Raw genomic sequence first — 20,509 nt, forward strand, 5'->3', positions numbered from 1 at the left:
GTGAGAACAGGGCAGACAGATGTTGCCGAGTGAGGTCAAAAGGACTTGATGATTCCATTGGATGAAGAGAAGTGAGGGAGCGGGGTTTAAAGACCTTTAGGAGAAGATAATGGTGCTTTTCACTGACTCCCAGAACAGGGAGAAGTAGTGGTTTGAAATGAAGTGATTGGGGCAAGAGAGGGGGAAGTATTATGGGTGTGAAAGGAGAGAAGGTGAGAATATATTGAGCTTACAGTGTTGAAGAGACTGAACAGTTACAACTGAGACATCTTTTAGTTAAGATTTCTTTGAAAATATGTATTTAGAAAATGCTTTGCAGGGAGGTGATATTTAAAGCCATAGAAGCAAAACAAATTGTCCCTTGAGAGCGAAGGGCCAAGAGAGGGCTAAGAACAACTTTGAAGAATGCCTTTCTCTGCTTACAGGATGCATAAAGGGAGAAATACCTTAGAAGGAACAGTTCAAACCATAGTAGTAATGTCAGAAGAGTAAAAATCACAGATGTCAGGCTTGATAACAGGTTTAACAGAAAGGAAATGATTATGTCAAAAAATTGAGAGAAGTGAACCAGACATCAGTTAAGTAGAAACCACTGGAGCTGAAGTCTACAAGTTCAAGGCTGACCTAGAGAGCAGGTCTACAGTATTTTGGAGTGATGCGAACAGATGCCTATTGCCAAACACCAACATGTAAATAGGAATTGGGAACTATGAATTTAGTTGGGATTGTTGGGGGAAAAGGCAGAGGAATAAAGTTTATCAAGGCTTTTTTTCCCCACTTGGATATTTTGCAGAGGGAAACTTGATCATCAAATAGTTTTCACATCTAATTTCTAATATCTGAATTATCTGTATTTCTATTTTTAGTTAATTCAAAAGCTTCTTGGTTCCTCTTATCTAAAATATTACTCACAATGATTAACTTTTGAAGAAAATTGACTGTGCTAAAGTATCTAAAAGATCACTCAGAGTAACTTTTGAAGAAAATTGGGCTAAAGGTGAAAAAGCCTCCTTCTCCAAGAATTTTGCTTGTCCTTAAGGGATACCATTAATTTAAATTTTCTTTTTTATGATTTTTACCTTTAAGAAACTTTTCCACATTTAAATCAAATGATTTTAAAGTAAACGTGTTTGGGAGCTGGTGTTAAAGAGGGCTGATAACTGAGACACTAAAGCTTGTTCCATATTAGCAGCGTTTTTGAAAGTATCCTTGGTTGGGAGCTGCTATCCTGATTCTCATTCCTTTTCTGCATTGCCACATATAATAAGAGTTTTGTTCTGCCTACTATAATTTATATAGCAAAACCCAAGGAACATATACTAGATGCATTGAAAAATATGATGCCCTGTAAAACAAGACTTAGGACAAGTGTTACAGAAGGCTTTGATTCCAAAGCCTAATTATTGGATGGTAAACAATACACTGAGTACACTATAATGATGTTCTTCAAAATTTTCCACTTACATACTCCCTAAAATGATTATTACAAGAATGTATTACCTGGAATATTTTTTTCATTAAAATCTAACATTTTTCATCCTAAGTTTAAATAATTGCAAAGGACATTCTAATACTTTAAATTATTTCAAGAATAATATCAGAACCATAGTGATTTGATACCCTGTTGTCTGTTTTAAAAAATGCATGGAAGCTCATCATTAATAGCAAGAACTTCTACATTTTTTTCCCTCGAACTCCTGTTTTTATTGGACTTCCTTCCTTAGAAGTTTATCCTAAAGTAATACATTCAATGATACAAAGCAATTGTGTTTCTCTACAGCAAAATAAGTATATATGTTGAAGTTATTGTTGATGAAACAAAAATATATCACATACTTTGATAAAAATTAATAAAACATTTAAGTTTTACTGAAAATTAGTTTCTGAGAAAGGATTTCACTTTTTAAACAATTTAGTTATCAATGGATAGATATTTTTCCTAATAAATTCAGCATCGATTTAGTCCTCTTTTTCAATTATATATGTGTAGACACCGAGAAACTTTTCACAATCAAATGTAAATTGCAATTATTTTAGTGATGCTCAGAGATACGCAGTTTTTTGAATTTTTAAAAAGTTCATTATATGCCAAAAGAACATAGATCTCTGTCTCAAAATTATTAGGTCCTTCTTTGTATTTTTTGAAACAATCTGACTTATATAAGGATTTGTTACCCAGCTGTTACAATCATTCATTTTTTAATTTCTGAGAAGTATGCCAGAAAATGATTACTGGCTTGATGAGGAGAAAAATCTGTAAAGCTCTTGTTGCATATATTGTCAAATTGCTTTTTAGGAAAGTCATAGTAATTTATACTTCCATCAATAGCAGTTGAGTGATAATCTCAGTGTCTTCGCACCATCATTTTCTTTAATATTCATTAATTTCATGGGTGAAGAAATGACATTTTTCTGTTTTAATTTGCATTTCATGGATAACTAATGAGGCTAATAATGTTTCATATGTTTGTTAGTGAATTCATAAAACCAGGAGAGAGATCTTTTTATATTATTTGTTTCTCTGTTACAGTACTAGTTATATATACTCTATATACTCTATAACAAATGCATAAACTGTATATTTAGGATCCTTAGATTGATCATATTTGCACATTGAATGAGTATATATAATAGAGAATATAAATGCTATAGAAGAGCACTTGGCCCACAGTAAATAATGTGTACATCAACCAAACTCAGCAGCATTATTATTACAGTGATAAATATTTCTTCCAATTTGACGTTAAATGTTTTTATTTTAACATAATGCTGCCTTTTTTTTTTTTTTTTTTTGCCTTGGTGTTCCAGAGTTGCTCTGAGCTGAGAGATTATTATTCAATAAAGAAGGTGTTATGAACTGTTTTTATTTCCCCAATATTCGTTTGTTAATTTGGAGATGAGGGCTTTGGGAGATAATTAGGATTAGGTGAGGTTATAAGGGTGGGTCTCTTACGACTAGTGGCTTTTCTTTTAAATATGGCAAGATTTCATCATGAATTAGTGGCTTAACAGGAAGAAAGAGAGATCTCCCTTCTTCTTAATGTATATGGATCAAGGTGGAAAGGTAAAGTAAGGCAGCTGTCTGCAAGCCAGGGAAAGAGTCCTCAACCAGGAACTGAATTGTCCAGCACCTTTATCTTGGGCTTCCTAATCTCCACAACTGCGAGGATCAATTTCTGTTGTTTAAATCATCCGTTTGGCATTCTGTTATCGTAGCCTGAGATGATTGCTACAGAAGGCTTCCTTAGAAATTATGAACTATTTGTCCTTGCAAAGTTGGTATAGTTACAAATAATGTTGCTCCTCATCCTCTCCTTGAATATGTTGATTTATACATAGGAATTACTAGGCGAATAGAACAGAATTTTCTTTTAGCCATTTTTAACTTGAGATTTTGTATCAGTTTTTTTTTTGCTAAGAAGTTAAATGATATTTGAAACTGGTCTATTTATGTCAAAATATATACACATAAACTTATGGACACATGAGCGATAGTCAAATGTCAATCACTAATGTGGCATGAGCACTGACCCACAAGAATGGCCGTGGTAATTCACCACAGAGCAGTATTGCATCATCCTGAGTGAGAGTGAAGAAGCATTTAGGTAGAGGGACACTGATACATGTGTTTGAGATTTTAAAATTATTTCTCAAACTTTTACACCAAAATATGTCCTAGTACACATGCAACTTCTGTGGCTCTGTCAGAGTCATTTAGTTAGGAAACTACCTACAGAAGAAAATAAGTAAAATGAATTATCTAGGTAGAGAAATGTAATGACTAAGATTTTAAATGCTGTGACTGAGATACATATTTAGTGGATGAAAATTAATAAAAATAAATTAAGAGACTTTCCTTCCCAGGGCAGCATAAGATCATTTCAGAATGAAGATGCTTTGATGCTTTGGGATCTGACTTCGGACTATAAGAATGACCAAAGCTCTGAATGGATGCAAAGGTAGCGGATGACCTTCAAAGGATGGTAAGTACAAAGCCATGGATTTGAGAGAAACACAAAATTTCAAACACAAAATGTGTTACCCTGAGTCTGAACCTAGAAGAGAAGCTTGGTGGATAACATATAAATTGTTACATAAAGACTCAGTGACCTATTGTGGACAAAAAGAAAACTGAGCATCTAGGCTTATTTAAAAAAATGCTAAAACCCAGCAGAGACTGTGCTATATAGAGCTGTGGTAAAGCAACCTATATGTATCCCATCTGGATACAATAAATGAGATAATTTACACAAATACTTTGTAAATTGTGCCCATCATTTGTGAATGTTAGTTACGATGACAACAGTGACCTTGATGCTGTTGCAATAGAACCAGAGCAAGAGTAGGGCTGACAGCGGTGTCCTGAGGGATGCTGTCAACCGGAAAAGATGCTGCTGCTTCAGCTAGAAAATCTGAAATCATTGCAAACCATGAAATTGTGTAAACTTTTGGATTGGTGAACACGAGGTGAACATTAAGAGTTAAAGTAGATAATGCATTCAGGAATGAGATGGTTGGCACCTTGAGAACAGGGTCTTTGTTTTTCTCATCAGATGTCTCCAATGTTAAAAGCCAGTAATTCACACATAATAGGTGCTCGGTGGATATTTGTGGCTAATACACTCCTAGAACTTACCCACATGTGATAGATAGGATTCTAAAGGGATTCGAAGAAGACAGGCAAGTCTAGCATCCACAGATAGGTAGGATTCTAAAGAGATTTGAAGAACTCAGGCAAGTCTAGCAACCAAAGAGGAATTCAAAGAAGACAGGCAAGTCTAGCAACCTGCCAATGCTGTGTCTTCATTTAGGCATTTGGCAAGTCTCTGTGTCAGGTGGCTGGAGGCATTGTCCTGGAGTGGCCATTTTTCTATTTAATTTATTGTTTTTGTACTTAGGTATAGGCATTGCATGCAAATAGCAGTATGATACTGACTCTTCTCTCAAAAAATAATAATGATGTTATTCGCCTTTATTGGGCAGTTCCTTTGTACCAGGCAACATGTTATGTGCTTTATATACATTGCCTTTTAATTTTCACAGCACACCTAAGAGGGTGATATTTTTATCTCCTTTTTCCCAGTTGGCAACTCTCTCTCCCAGGTCACATGGTCAAGTGGCTGAGCCAGGATTCAAACTGACACCTAAGCAGTGCTGTAATGTTTACAACCTAATCCAGGAGACAAAACCACAGCATTCTAGTGATGGGAAAGAGGGAGATATTGCACTGCTTGGAAGGATAAGGAAGAGGCTTCTTTCTGAGGGGACACTGAGTGGGGCCTGTGTGACAGGCCATGGCCAAGCCTGTCATGTTCAGTACCTCCTGGGCCCTGTGGCTCTGCAGATGAATGATCACTCATCTATGAGAACTAGGTGCCATTCTGTAGCTACAGGCATGAGACTTAGGGGAAAATCAACTGAGATGAATTCAACCATATGGCACTGATGATCTTTTTAAGATAATAACACTATCATTTCAAAGTGACATAGCTGGATTTAAAAGAGACTCAAAACATCCCAGTGCCAGGCTTCCATGACATGTACACCAGCATCTACACACGTTCCCTGGTAAGGAACCAGCACGTACCAGAGAAACTGTACTCTGAACATCCCCACCTTGATGTGATTTTGTCACTTTTACTGAGACCCATGCCCTTTAAGCTTAGGAAGGTACAATATAATTTAAGATTTATGAGCCTGAGCACATATACTGACTATTTCACAAACCTTGGCCTTGAAGTCCTGTGTAATTTCTTTTTCCAACAGGTCTAATGTGATTGAGTGTAGCAACCAGGAGATAAAGAGAGGGAAAAGTAAGCTGGACACACTTTAGGATCTCTAACAAATCCACAGTTTCCTTCCCCCATTGCACATGTTCTGGGAGCCATGTTTGTGGTGTGGGGCTCACTATGTGTAATTAGACCAAGAGTGGATGCTTGCCTTGAGATGGACAGTCCTTTTATCTTGGGAATTTAGAATATGGACTGGGCATCCTCTGATTAGTCTTCACACACAGGTGATATGGCATACTTGGGACACTCAGGGTTTCCTGATCTCACCATGGGGACTGAACAGAGAAAGGGAAGGTTTTTCCTCCCCAGGGGGAGGATCTTGTAATCATTAGGCAATGGGGAGCCATTGAAATCTTTTTTTATATGGGCGTAACCTGTAACCAGTCATATCTAGTTTGCTGAAGACATCTTACACTTTATAATTCTGAAAATTTCTAAGTTCATCTTACGACAGCTATTCCAAGTGCCTGTTCTACGTACTTTGTTGAGACAAAAATCCCAGTTCTTCCTTCCCACAGCATTAAATGTGTTCTTCTCAGCCTGAGTTCATGGGACATCAAAAGGGAAGAATGTGGATTAGGCAACTGTCCCATTCTCCTCCTGAGGAGACTTAGTTATGTAAGCCTTCTTTTCTTATCTTTGACTCACACCCCCTTGGCTTTTGGAAAATTAGATTATCTATTTTATTTTCCTAGCCATATGCAACTCATAAACCTTGGCAGTCCAAATCTATTGGAAAGCTCAGAAGTGCTAGTCTCTCTTAGTCTTGATAGTATCTAATGAGATTTGTCTTCCTAATTTTATTTGTTGACAACAGCAGTCTTCTTTTAAGTGGTTCTTTTTCACACTGCAATAGGAGATACTCAATGCCCTCTGGAATAGACTGCAAACAAAGAGCTTCTTTCCCCTTTTCATCTAAGGAGAGTTAACATGCCTGTGTTTTCAGAGAAGGCAGCTGCAGTTCAAGGGTACGCCCAGTGTTCTCGTTTGTCCTCCGCCTCCTGTGGGCTGTCGGATTCCTGGCGACAGTGAGTCGGACACTCAAGGAGATGACCTCTTCTTGGTGATACTGTCATTCCGTCTTCCCCTTGGCTCCGGCCTGCATCTTCCCTTGCTTGCTCTTAGTCTGCTCTTTGCTGACACACTTCGACTGCAACACAATTCCCCATCCTTGCTTGAGTCATAGGCGAGTGTGGTCTCTGGTTAAGATGACTTGATATTGACCCTAGCATTCTCTCTGCTGCTTCCTTTCTGATCTCTTTTCTGCCTCCCTTAACTTTCAGGATGCTATTTCATAATTCCTTGAAGATACTGGACTGATCAACATATAAGAAAAGAAAAAGGCTACAGCATAAATAATGTAATAACAACTATTTGGGTACTTTGTGTCATGTACTATGTTAGCACTTTGCAAGCATTTTCTCATCAAATTCTGATGAAAAGTCATATGTGATATATTTCTGGTGTTATCTTGATTTCAGAAGTGGTAACTGAAGCTCAGAGAGTTTACATTACTTTCCCAATGGTAAGACTAGTGAATGATAGAGGCACAACTTGAGCCCATTTGCCATGCCCAAGTCTATTCCTATACCCAGTACTATTCGACCTCACTGCTTGGAGACACAAGGAAAAGTACTTCTGAGACCTCAACATTTTTCATTTTCATAATATTGCATCTTTGGCAACAAAATGTCGCTGTGATGATTTTGTTTCTCCCTGTTTCCCAGTTATTAACATCCAGGGCCCAAAGTTCCCTCTGACCTCACTGTCCTCTCTTACTTCTGTTAGCAACAGGTGTGGAAAGACCTATCTTCTTAACCTAATCAGACAGTGCAGAGGGCAGCTCCTTATCCTGTTGTGCTTAGGTCAGTGTTTGATTGGTTTTTAAATACCTTGTTTTAGATATAATCAATACCTTATTTCCTTTTAAGCAGTAGCTCTGTAATTTTGTATTAGGAATAGATAACACAGAATTACAATGCCAGTAGCCAGCACAGTTTATGTGCCCAACATGGTGACTTATGTGTATTCTTATTGAATCATTGCAAAAGCCAGGTGAGGTTGATAATATGATCTTCGTTTGACAAAGAGGAAACTAAGACTTAATACAATAGCAAGCCACTATCACCTTGACTACTGCATCATTCTCCCAAGTGGTCTTTTCACATATCCTCTTACTCTTCACTCTTTTCCCACATTATTACAAGAGTGTTATGTTTCAAAATGTACGTCTTATTAGGCCACTTTCCTATGTAAGCCCTGTCAGTAGTTTCCAATTTCCCTTAGAACCAAGTCCAAAATCCTTTATGTGGCTTAAGAGAATTGCCGTGTTTCACCTTGGACCAAGTTCTTACTCTTGTCTCTTAGCTCTTTGATCAAAACTTCTCTAACCCAAATCTACTGGTTTTCTTTCTATCTTCAGTAGGTCCCTAAATATAAATTATATTATCTGTCTCCCAAGGTATTCAAATAAAGCTTGAACCCCAATTTGGCTATTCCTTGTTGTGCCTGCTCCACTGGCAAATATAGTTTTGTAGTAGTTTCATTCGCATCTGTTCAGCTGTTGTAGTTCTAGCTGTTTCTCATATTCAACTTGGTAGGTTGAATATTGTCCTTCCACCCCAAATATGTTCAAGTCCTAAGTCCTGGGACTTGTGAATGTTATTTTATATGGCAAAAGGGATTTTGCAGGTGTGAATAAATTAAGGATCTTGAGGTGGGAAAATTATCCTGGATGATCTGTGTGGGCCTGCTGTAATCACAAGTCTACAATTAGGGCTCTACTAATGGCCGTAATTACCTCAACCTTTCATTGCTTCTTTAAGATACTTTAAGAGGGAGGCAGGAGATCAGAGCAAGAGTAGTAGGAAATGTGACAACAGAAGCAAGAAGGTAGGGTGATAAGAAGGGACTATGATCCAAGGAGTACAGGGAATCTCTAGGACTGAAAAAGGCAAAGAAACAGAGACCTGAAGTCCCCAGAAGGAAGACATCCTGCTGAAAACCTTATTTTAGACTTCCAATCTTCAGGATTGTAGGAAGATAATTTTTTCTTGTTTCATGACACAAAATTTATTGTCACTTGTTAGAATAGCAATAGGAAACAAATACATCCCATGATCCAACTTTCAAGATTCTAGAAAACCGACAGACTGAAGTCATTTATTTAACAAATATCTTTTGAGTGCCAGGTATTCTACCTGCAACATTGCCCTTGTGGTTTTATCTTCTAATTAAGAAAGACAGGAAAAAAACCCAATAAAGATCATATTGGAGTTATTAGTGCTATGCATTTAGAGAAGATAAAAAAAAAAAGAAGATAAAATGGATCTGTAGTACTAGGGAGGGGAATTGAAATTCTAAATAGGATGGATAGTGGGCAATGTGAAGGAGTTAGCTATATGGATCTCTTAGGGCATTCACTAGGCAGATAAAAAAACTAGTACAGAGGTCATAAGAAGGGAATGTGCCTGGATATTCACAGAACAGTAAAAAGGCCAGTGTGGCTGAGGCAGGGTGAGCTGGGGTAGAAAAATAGGATAATGAGGTCATAGAGGTAGCAGTAGAGTCAACTCTTGTCAGGCTCTCCCTGGAGTACAATGGGTTACCATTGGAGGGTTTTGAGCGGAGCCATGGCATATACTGATGTAAGTTTCAAAAGGCTATTGTGTATCCTAGGCAAGAGATATTGGTGGCTATGACGAAAATGGTAGCTGTAGCATCTATGAGAAGTAGTTAGATTGGTATTTGTTTTGAAGAGTAGGATGAAAAAGATTTCCTGATAGAATGAATGGGGAAATGTGACTCTGACGTGTTTGGTCTAACCAACCAGAAAATGGAGTACCCATTAACTAAGATGGAGAAAACCATGGTACAGAGAGAGAGCGCAGATCAGGAGTTCAATTTGAGACGTGTTCGACATTTAAGTAGAGGCATTGAGTGGCAGTCAGATATCAAAGTCTGTCCATCAAGAGAGGGGTCGGCGCTGGAAATATGTATTTGGGGGTTGACAGCAAATAGATGGCAAACTGATAAGGCAAATTGATAAGGCAAACGAACGGACAGGGATGGGCAAAGGCTTTCCCGTAGAATTAGAGTGGAGGAGGTGAGGGTCGATTGGGAAATATGTTAGAAATGATTGCAAAATAAGTTGGAAAAATATAATTTACCTTAGAAAATTATGTATACATATAAGAAGACATTAATTCTCCTTGAGAGATTAAATCACATTTACATCAAATCTTTTGTTCTTATTTCTCTAGTCAACACTAACAAAATGCCACATAATGAGCTTATTTTAAGATCAATTTTTGTGTTTCTCTTCTTATACTCCCAGGGGTCACAATTCCATTTTCCAGAGCTCTGGAAATCTCTACACATTGTCTTTGAAAAGATACATTCTATAAGATGTGAGAGACCAGTATGGTGACTTGAAGCAGGGATGATAATTTTGTGGTTTGGGGAATGAAATTCGTGCGCTGATCCAAATTGCACATTTTGTAGCTTCCCCCTCATCTGATGGGTGGTTCTACTCTGTTATTTTGCTGGAATTGGATGATAGCACTTACCATATGTTTGGCACTTTATATTTTCTGAAATCCTTTCAAATATACTCTCATTTATCCCTCACAATAGTCTTAGGAAGAAGATAATGTCATTCTCATTTTTAGATGAGGAAACACACTCAAAGAGGCAAAGCAATTTACCCAAGGTCATTAAGCAAATTTTGAATTTGACTCAAACACAGGGCTCCCAGTTCTTTCCCTGCTTCTTTAAGGTACTCGAGAGTCTTTCAATTCATTACTTCTTTTTAGAAAATGTCAGCTCAAGGTAAGGAAGGAGGTAGAGAACATTTTCTGGGCCTGTTAGGCATTCTAGCCATTACAAAGCTCTGTAAGGTTGTAGAAAATGTAACATAAAGAAAATAACTGTAAATACTATACTCTTTGTCAATTTCTTTCTTATTTCTTGTGTGCTTGCCTCCCACAGATTAGTTGGAACCTAGGGCATAACTGTTTCTTGATTGTTCCAAAGCTGCCTTGAGATTGGTTGAACCTGGAAAGTCATGCCATGGCCATTGAAGAAGACAATTTGGGTGCCCTGGCTGGCTGACATGGGATGGAGCTTGCTTAGGGCCCTGATTATCCTGACCTTTCTTGTTTACATTCCTGGCACTTTTCTTTCTTATGTTTGCTAACATTACTCATTGAGAAAAAAAGAAATATCTTAAGAAGTCTTGGGTAGATTTTATGAACATTGCTGAGATGAAGAGAGAATATTACAAAGGTGGGAGATACCATTATTGCTATAATCAGGTTGGTGAGGGAGTAGGTTTCTAGCTTGGTTATTTGTTGCCATGGATGAGACTTTGGCTTTAGAATCTAAGCATCAAGTGCGGGACCACCTGAGAGCACTGAAAAAATAGTGGGGGGAGGATTTTGGGGAGCAAAAGGTTCAGGAGAGAATAAGCTGGTCCTGATTGCTGAGTCCCCACTATGTGGAAGGCATCAGAGGATGACTGCAGACGGTAGTTGGAAAATGAAAACAATGTTTTTTAAAATAAGGCACACATATAAGTGAAGATGAAACAATATCCCCTAAATGGCAGCAGGAGTAGCAGATTTAATTAGATACTTCCATGAGAAAAAAATGGCGATGTCGGGAAGTTTAGTAAAGTGTGACAGGAATAACCCATTAAAGACAGTAGTCTCGGAGAAGTGGGCTGGTGGAGATCGGAACATTCGGAAAGCCCACCTTCCACCCCCAAATATGGAAAGTTATGTGCAAGGTCTACGTGTTTTAAAAGAATACTGTTTATTTAATATAATCACATATACCCAATCTAAATAAAATAGGATATTCTCAAAAGCATTAATATGAGCACTTCATTACCCTTTTAGTAACTGGGGAGCATATACCTATTTGACTAATTTTTCTATATGGCTGAAGATAATTGGAAACTAGTATTCACTTAGGGTAAGTTGGAAGATATTGAAAGGAGATAATGGTGACCATATGTTTTATAAAAGTTTTGTTCTGTTATATAGAATAGGAAACTAAATCTTAAAGAGGAAAATTAATTGTATAAGAAACTTTAGATTAACATTTAGAAGAGGATGAAGAGAAAGGGATTTTACCTTTATTAAATTCTTACGTATTAGTTGCTTTACATTTTAGTTTAATCCTGGCAATCAAATTGTAAGATATTATGCTCTCATTAACACACAGGGAAATTCATAATTAAAGACATTCAGGTCATGTAGCTGTCTATTTGTAGGTTGAAACCAGTTCTGACAAATGCCAAAGTTCATCTTTTTTTCATTCTGAGAGAAGATGTAAAACTCAGTTTAAAAATTCTACATTACCCTCGTTGTTTATTTATTAAACTACTTAAGGAACATATTTCAGAAAGGTCAAAAAAAGGTGCTGTGATTCTCTGTCAAGGGAAGCCGTTACCTGTGGGAGTCGTCTCTTGCCACTGTTTCACTAATTGCAGGCTGTTTCCACCTGTCTGTATTTGCAATAACTATAAATCTGTAAGCATGTGTATGAGGGACTAAAATATGTTCACTAGGAAGAACATATGCCAAATAAATCTCATTTTCTTCTCTTTATAAAGTAGGATTAGTGGATTAAGAGACTGTCCTAGAAATAGCATTAAATTAGGTAAATATTTGACTACATTTTTCTTGTTCCACTGTAAAATTGTAAAATGTGAATTTAATTATAGTATGTTTAAGCAACCTTACCCAAACAGTTTTGATCGGTGATTGTTTTAAAAGCTAGAGAGAAGCCTCACGCAGGCTGACATAGCTCATGTCAACAGTTTTTTTCTTTCTTCTTGCACTGGAAAAGACCGAACAACATTTTTTTTGTTGATGTTGTTCACAGGTTGAGTGAAGAAAAAAATAAACTTATCAAATCAACAAAGTGTAGACAATGATTTATGAGTGACAAGGTCAAGTGAAAGATTATTATAGGACTTTTAACAGGCTTGGTTTTGGACTGAGGCTTGCTGAAATCATAGATGTACACGGGCAGATTAGGAGAAATGGAGACTAGAACTTGGGATGAAGCCAGGACTTAGGGGACTTGATCCAGCTGTAAGGCCACTCTTAGAAAAGGGAGACCTGAAGTCCAGATACCTGTCCAAAAGGATACTGTGAACCTCAGTTTGATTGAGGAGCTATCAATATCTATGGTAGTCCAATCTAGTGGGTAGAACAGAGCCACTGAAATTTTCATATAGAAGGTGATAGAATGAAGTTGATGAGATGCAAAGTATTCTACGCAGTTAGAACATGATCCTGGCCAATAGCTAAACAGAAAGGAAATCAGGCCAACCCCTTATACAGAGGTGGCTAGCAATCAGAAAACTAAGGTCAAACCCAGTAATGCAAATGCTGATTTCAGGAGGGCTTGTGGGGAAAGTGCTTCTGCTTTGTGTCCAGTGGGTCCTACTTAGGGGACTACGGCAAACCCTGTGGGACATGAGGTTTCAAGGACGGGCTGAGTAATGCATAGTTTACCGAGAGCTGCTAAGGGTAGAATAGCCCAAGCCCAGAACTTTACCTGTGGTTGAGGAAGAAAGCAGAAAGAAAAGATACTGTGTTAGACACAAGAAGAGCAGTGGCAGTGTGGGAGGGCAGAAAATCATGGTGTTGGAAGCTGACAGAGCAGGACAGATAGTGCAAGATGGATGAGAGTGGTGGTTCAGGACCAAGGCCCTAAACATCATGAAGGTGTGAAGATCTGCAGGCAGAAACTTAAGTCTCATTTCAAACCGCAGAGGGGAAGCGAACTCTCATATAACTGTCGAATTACTGCTTAGGTAAAATTGGCCTGCAGACTTGGTGTGTTTAGCCTTCAATGTCAAAAGCTATACAGAAACAAGGAAGATGAACTTCAAGAAAATTGTGAAGTTGTTTATTAGAATCTTTAAAAAATCGTGAGTGCACAGGCTTGGTGCAGCTCTCTGGGCAAAAGTTTCTGTGAATTGAAAAAATTGTTCTTTAGTTGAACACACTTTTAGTATACTCTACATGAAGCAATACATTTGGGGGAAAAAAAGGCAATTATTTTAAATTCTGTCAACTAAAGTTAGGGAGAGTCAAGCAAGAGAAGACCTACTCTCTAAATTCTGCATTTTCAAATTATCCTGAGATATTATGTTAAGTTCTGCTAAGTACATTTTGTTTGTTTGTTTGTTTTTTGAGACGGAGTCTCTGTCGCCCAGGCTGGAGTACAGTGGTGCGATCTCAGTTCACTGCAACCTCTACCTCCCGGGTTCAAGCGATTCTCCTGCCTCAGCCTCTGGAGTAGCTGGGACTACAGGTGCATGCCACCACGCCCGGCTAATTTTTTTTTTATAGAGACAGGGTTTGGGGTTTCGCCGTGTTGGCCAGGATGATCTCGATCTCCTGACCTCTTGATCTGCCTGCCTCGGCTTCCCAAAGTGCTGGGATTACAGGCGTGAGCCACTGCGCCCGGCCTGCTAAGTACATTTTAAGAGGACTCGTGATAATCTAATTTTTATTCAGAGCATGAGGACCAGGATGATGGGAAATATGGACATGATGTCACATGAAACATGGTTGAAAACCCAGAAGGAAGGAATGGGGCTACTTAGAGTAGGTATGACAGTAGTCTTCAGGGATTTAAAAAGGTAGGTGGAGTGGGGTAGAGAGGCAGATAAAGATTAAACATATGGAGTAGAAAACTCCAAATGACTGACAGTAGTTAGAGCAGCCAACACTCTTGGGGGCCTGCTGCTCCCTCAACCACCAAGCGCGGAAATACAGGGCAATCTTGAATTCCTTCAAGGAAAGTTTCAGTGCCTGCCTAGCCTTGAGAAGGAAATAGGCAACCTGATAAGAAAGCAAGTAATAATAACTTAAGAAAATAGCCAAGGAAGTTAGAGTCACAAGATGTTTGTTTTTGTATAGAAACTAAAGATAACATCTTAACATATGTCCTTGAGTTGTTTTTCAGAAACCTAGACCCTGCCAAATAGAAAATGCCATTTGCTGGCACATAGACCTCAGATAAGAGGGAATTGAGGACTGAACTCCGATGGTGGTTCTATGTTCTAAACTTCTTCCTGAGAGGCCTGGAGAAAGTCATTCCCATAGGCCAGACCCTAACATTCATTTCTGCTGACCCCAAGTTTCTCTTCTTTAACCAATGGCGATTCAGAGAATCTTTGAATCTCCCCATGACCTGTCAGCCTCCACTTCAAGATATCCTGCCTTTTTAGGCCAAATCAATGTATAACCTCCATGTATTGATTCATGATTTTGCCTTTAACTTCTGCCTTCCTGAAATGTACTCCTACCTTTAAAAACCCTTGCTTGTAAATTACCAGGGAGGTTGAGTCTTAAGCATGAGCTTCCTGATTCTCATTTTCTGGTGTCCTGCAAGTAAACACCCTCCTTTCTCTTGCTGTAAAATCTTTCTGTGGATGTTTGGCTTTAGTGCACTGTATTGCACTGAGTGATTAGACCTAGCTTTGGTTCAGTGACAGTAGAAATTCAGTAGATATTTGTTATATTAAATAAGTAATTTTTTTTTTTTTTTTTTTTTTTGAGACAGAGTCTCGCTCTGTCGCCCAGGCTGGAGTGCAGTGGCCGGATCTCAGCTCACTGCAAGCTCCGCCTCCCGGGTTCACGCCATTCTCCTGCCTCAGCCTCCCGAGTAGCTGGGACTACAGGAGCCCTCCACCTTGCCCGTCTAGTTTTTTGTATTTTTTAGTAGAGACGGGGTTTCACCGTGTTAGCCAGGATGGTCTCTATCTCCTGACCTCGTGATCTGCCCATCTCGGCCTCCCAAAGTGCTGGGATTACAGGCTTGAGCCACCGTGCCCGGCCAATAAGAAATATCTTTCTAACAATAAAGAATTCCAATATTGAGTGGACTGTCCTGGAGCAGTATTCAAATACAGGTGAGATGACCATCTTTCTGGAGGCCCCATAGCATTCTCTCATTGTGCGGACTCTTTGTTGCAAAAGCAAATAACTAAGATCTCTGGCAAAATATTCCCCCAACATTTAGCTTTGCTTTTGTGGTGCAGATCTGCACTAAAACTTGAATTTTAGCAATCAAGCTGTGTTAGATTATTACTCTAATGTGTTAAATCCCACTTTACAGAGATGCCATAACTCATTCTGAAGTAATTATAGCTTGTGATTATTGTGGAGAACACTCACTTGGGAATTAGAAGATGGCTGACTCCCAGTTATTAACTTGGTGATACTGAACAAGTCATTCTGTCTCTCTTAAGTCTTATTTTATCAGCTGTAAAACAAGGATAATAAGCCTGTGTTAGTGAGTCTACCCCTTCAACAAACGTTTTTTGGAGAATCACTGAGCGCCAGGCCCTTTGCTAGTGTTTGGGGATGCAAAGCACTCTCTGCCCCCAAGGACTTCAGTGTCTGGTAGGATTGTTGTAAAGAGTAAATGTGTTGAATGAGATGCATGTAACAACACTGGGCACGTAGAAAGCCACTATAAAAATGTAATATGGTATTATTTGTGTCAGTGAGCAGTCATTAGGCACTGAATGTGATAGACTGTGTACAGAACATATTAAACCATTGTACAAGAGCTATAGTCTTACTTTACTTTTCATCTTTCTTCAGCTACATGTATGTGTTTCTAAGCATAACTTCCTGGAAAAAAAAGGAAATTCTTAGAAGCCATTAGAGTACCACACCCATGCTATACCCTTTTATTCATTAGCTTGCTCTGTTTGTCTGTTATTTTGAAATTACCCAAGCTGAAGGAGAAAAACTGCCAGGAAAATGTCACAGCCACCCCTTACTGAACAGCAGAAACACCAGCAAAACACCAACTGCAACATGGTGTATTTTGAAGGTAGACCGAATAGCATTTTCTGATAATTTGGATATAAACTGTGAAAGAAATATATAAGACTAAAGGATGGTTCCAAATATTTTGGCTTGAGAAACTGAAAATATACATTTACCATCATTTATGATAGGGAAACCTTTAGGGAGAAAAAGCTGGGAATGAAATAATAAAGATCGTAAATTTCAGTTTTGGGATATATTTGAGATGTCTATTTAACTTCCAAGTGGAGATGCTAGTTAGGCAACTAAAGTGTGTGAGTCTGAAGTTCAGGAGAGAAGTTGGGGTTGGAGATGTAAATTTGAGGGCAGTCAGCATCTTTAAAGGCAGGAAGCTCGGTGCGATCAGCAAAAGAATGAGTGTGGATCAAATAATGCCTAACAAAAGGTTAGGTAATAAAAGCAAAAATAGGCAAATGGGATCAGATCAAATTAAAAGTTCTTCTGCACAGCAAAGGAAACAATCAACAGAATGAAAAGACAACCTATGAAATGGGAGAAAATATCTGCAAACCATATATCTGAAATGGGATTAATATACTAAATATATAAAGAACCCAGAAAACACAATAGCAAGAAAATAAATAATGCAACTTAAAAATGGGCAAAAACCCTGAATAGTAAAGGAAAAGAAACATATTTTCCTTACTCATCACGAGGTACATGATTTTGGCTCCTATCACAAAAGACAGATTAATTTAAAAATTACAACTTTATTTAAAATAAGTTTTATGTAACTTGGGAGCCTTTGGAAATAAACTCCCAACGAAACAGAGAATATGTATTTTTATGCTAAATTTGATGAAAAAGCAGATAGCTACAGAGAAGTATAATTGGATAAAAGGGGTATGATCTAATGGTAAAAAACTGGGAGAAACTTACCAAGGCCTATTTGTTCAGATTCTTCTCTGTTTCAGTATGTCTTCAGAGATAAGAACATTCCTTTTCTCTGTGTATAGGACAGGTGCCTCTGGAGTGAAGGCCTTATTCAGTCCAGGAGGGTGGGAGATAGTCAGAGAGACCTTCCTGCTTCTGCTGTTTTCTCAAATTGTAACTGAATAGGTTCATTGCTTAATGCACAGTGGGTAAATATACCACGACACCAGGAGTTGCAACAGAAAAAAAGTTTGATAATTGTAGGGCAGCTGAACAAGAGGAAACCTCAAATCTGCCTTCCCAAAAGGTATGAGGGTAGGCGTTTTAAGGGGTCTGGATGGGGAATGGGCTGAAGTGTGGGGATAGATAGTCGGTCAAGAAGTGAGATGTGAAATCATCGGACAGGGTGATGTAGAAACTGCATTCTTGTGCTGAGTCAGTTCCCTTGGAAGGGGAGTCTTCAGACTGGTTAGCATCAGCCATTCTGCTGGAATTAAGGATTTAAAAATAACTTAAGCAATTCTTGGCTGAGTGCGGTGGCTCACGCCTATAATCCCAGCACTCTGGGAGGTCGAGGTAGGATCACTTGAGGTCAGGAGTTCAAGATCAACCTGGCTAACATGGCGAAACCCCGTCTGTACTAAAAAATACAAAAATTAGCCGGTCGTGGGTGGTGCGCATCTGTAATCCCAGCTACTCAGAAGCCTGATACAAGAGAATGGCTTGAACCCAGGAGGTGGAGGTTGCAGTGAACCGAGATCGTGCCACTGCACTCCAGTTTGGACAGCACAGCAAGACTCTGTCTCAATAAAAAATAAAATAAAATGAAAAATACCTTAAGCAATTCTCGAGTACAAAAGGTTTTATAATTTTAATATCACAAATCTTATCTACAGGAACAATGTAGGAGATGGATCAGCATGCTCTACGTTGATTCTTAGTCAACAGCTGTAAGAAAGTGGGTCTAGGTGCACCAATGTACCCTAGTTAATGCCTAACTATAATCCTGCTGAAATCTTGGCTTATAATTCTCATCAGCCTTGTGAGGGTGGTTTCAAAATGCCAACGTGCCACATTTTGAGGTAGCGTGGCCTGAACCCCATCAATAGACATCTTTCAAAAGAAGACGTACAAATGGCCAGCAGATATAGAAGAAATCTTCAACGTGACTAATCATCAGAGAGATACAAATTAAAACCACAGTGAGTTATCACCTTATAGCTGTTAGAATGACTGTTATGAAAATGACAAAAGATAACAAGTGTGGATGAGGATGTGGAGGAGAGGGAATCCTTGCACACTGTTGGTGGGAATCACACAGTCATTATGGAAAATGGTATTGAGGTTTCTCAAAAAATTAAAAACAGAACTACCATGTGATCCAGCAATCCCATTACTGGGTGTATATCCAAAGGAAATGAGATCAGTATGTTGAAGAGACACCTGCACTCACATGTTCATTGCAGCACTATTCACAATAGCCAAGATAAAGATATGGAATCACCCTAAGTGTCCATCAGTGAATGAGTGGATAAAGAAAATGTTGGACATATACACAATGGAATACTATACAGCCTTACAAACAGAAAATCCTGCCATTTGTGACAACATGGATGAAACTAAAGAACATTATTTTAAGTGAAATAAGTCAAGAATGAAATGACAAATACAACATGATCTCACATATATGTAGAAATTCAAAAGTTAAAATATTTAACTCATAGTAGCAGAAGATCAAATGGTGTTTACCAGGAGTTGGCAGGAAAGGGATTGGGGAGATGTTCATCAAAGTTTACAAAATGTAGGTTAAACAGGAGGAACAAGTTCAAGAAATCTATTATACAAAGAAAGCAATGTATTTTATGCTTGAAAATTGGTAAGAAAGATTTTATCTTCACAAATATGTGAGATAATACATATGTTAATTAGCTTGATTTAGCCATTCCACTACATATATATGTATGTTTTCAAACATCATGTACACCATAAATATCTACAGTTTTTTTTCAATTTTTTAAAATTAAAAACTTTTTCTTAAATAAGCATGAATCTAAAAGAGATAAGGGCCAAAAACAGATACAGAGCACTTCAGATTTTCAGAAGTCAAGAAAGAGAAGAAAAGGAAATGAGGAGACAGGAGGAAGGCCCAGCAATGTATTAGATAACAAGGTCTGACCAAGTATATCAACCTATCAGATGTAATTCATCTAACTTATCAAATGTTATTGACAAGTAAGAGGAGGGCTGCTAATCGATCATTGAATTTAGCAACATAAAGATCATTGGTGATTGTGACAAGAGCATATTTAATACCATGGTAGGGAATGAAAAGCTAGGTTCAAGAGGGTTTAAGAGAGACTGAGAGGGGAATTGGAGAAAATATGTGAAAACACTTTCAGAGAGTTTTGCTTGTAAAGAAGATTAGAGACATGGTCTAACAGACAGGGGAAGTGGGGCTGAAGGAAAGTTGTTTTTCTTTTCTTTTTTTTTTTTTAAAACACAGGAGTAATAACCAAATATTTTATTGTTTTTGGAAATGATCAAGTAAAGGAGGAAATTGATGTTTAAAATGAGGGGATGATTGCTAGAGAGAGTTTCTTCAGTAGATGAGAAGGAATGGGATGTAGTTCACAAAACAAGGAAGTAGCTTTAGAGAGGAACACTGAGAGTTCCTCTCTAGGTAAATGGATAGTTTACAGATAGGTACTAGGAGGGAAGTCAAAGATTGTGGGTGTAGACCATGGCAAGTGGGTAGATGGTGGTAGGAATCTGGCAAGTTAATTTCTGGATGCTTCTGTTTAATTACTGGAGTAGGAATTAAGATAATCAGTTGAGAGTGAGGAGACGAGGATGTGTTGGAGGCTTAAGGAGTGAGCAGAAGGTGTGAAGTAGTCATTCAGGGGAGTAGGAGAATAAAAGACCTAGGAAAGTGCAATGTGATTGCAAGGTACGATCAAAGGCCTGTTTCAGGTTTCT

The sequence above is a fragment of the Rhinopithecus roxellana genome, chromosome 4 (genome assembly GCF_007565055.1).
Source record: "Rhinopithecus roxellana isolate Shanxi Qingling chromosome 4, ASM756505v1, whole genome shotgun sequence".
NCBI lineage: Eukaryota > Metazoa > Chordata > Mammalia > Primates > Cercopithecidae > Rhinopithecus > Rhinopithecus roxellana.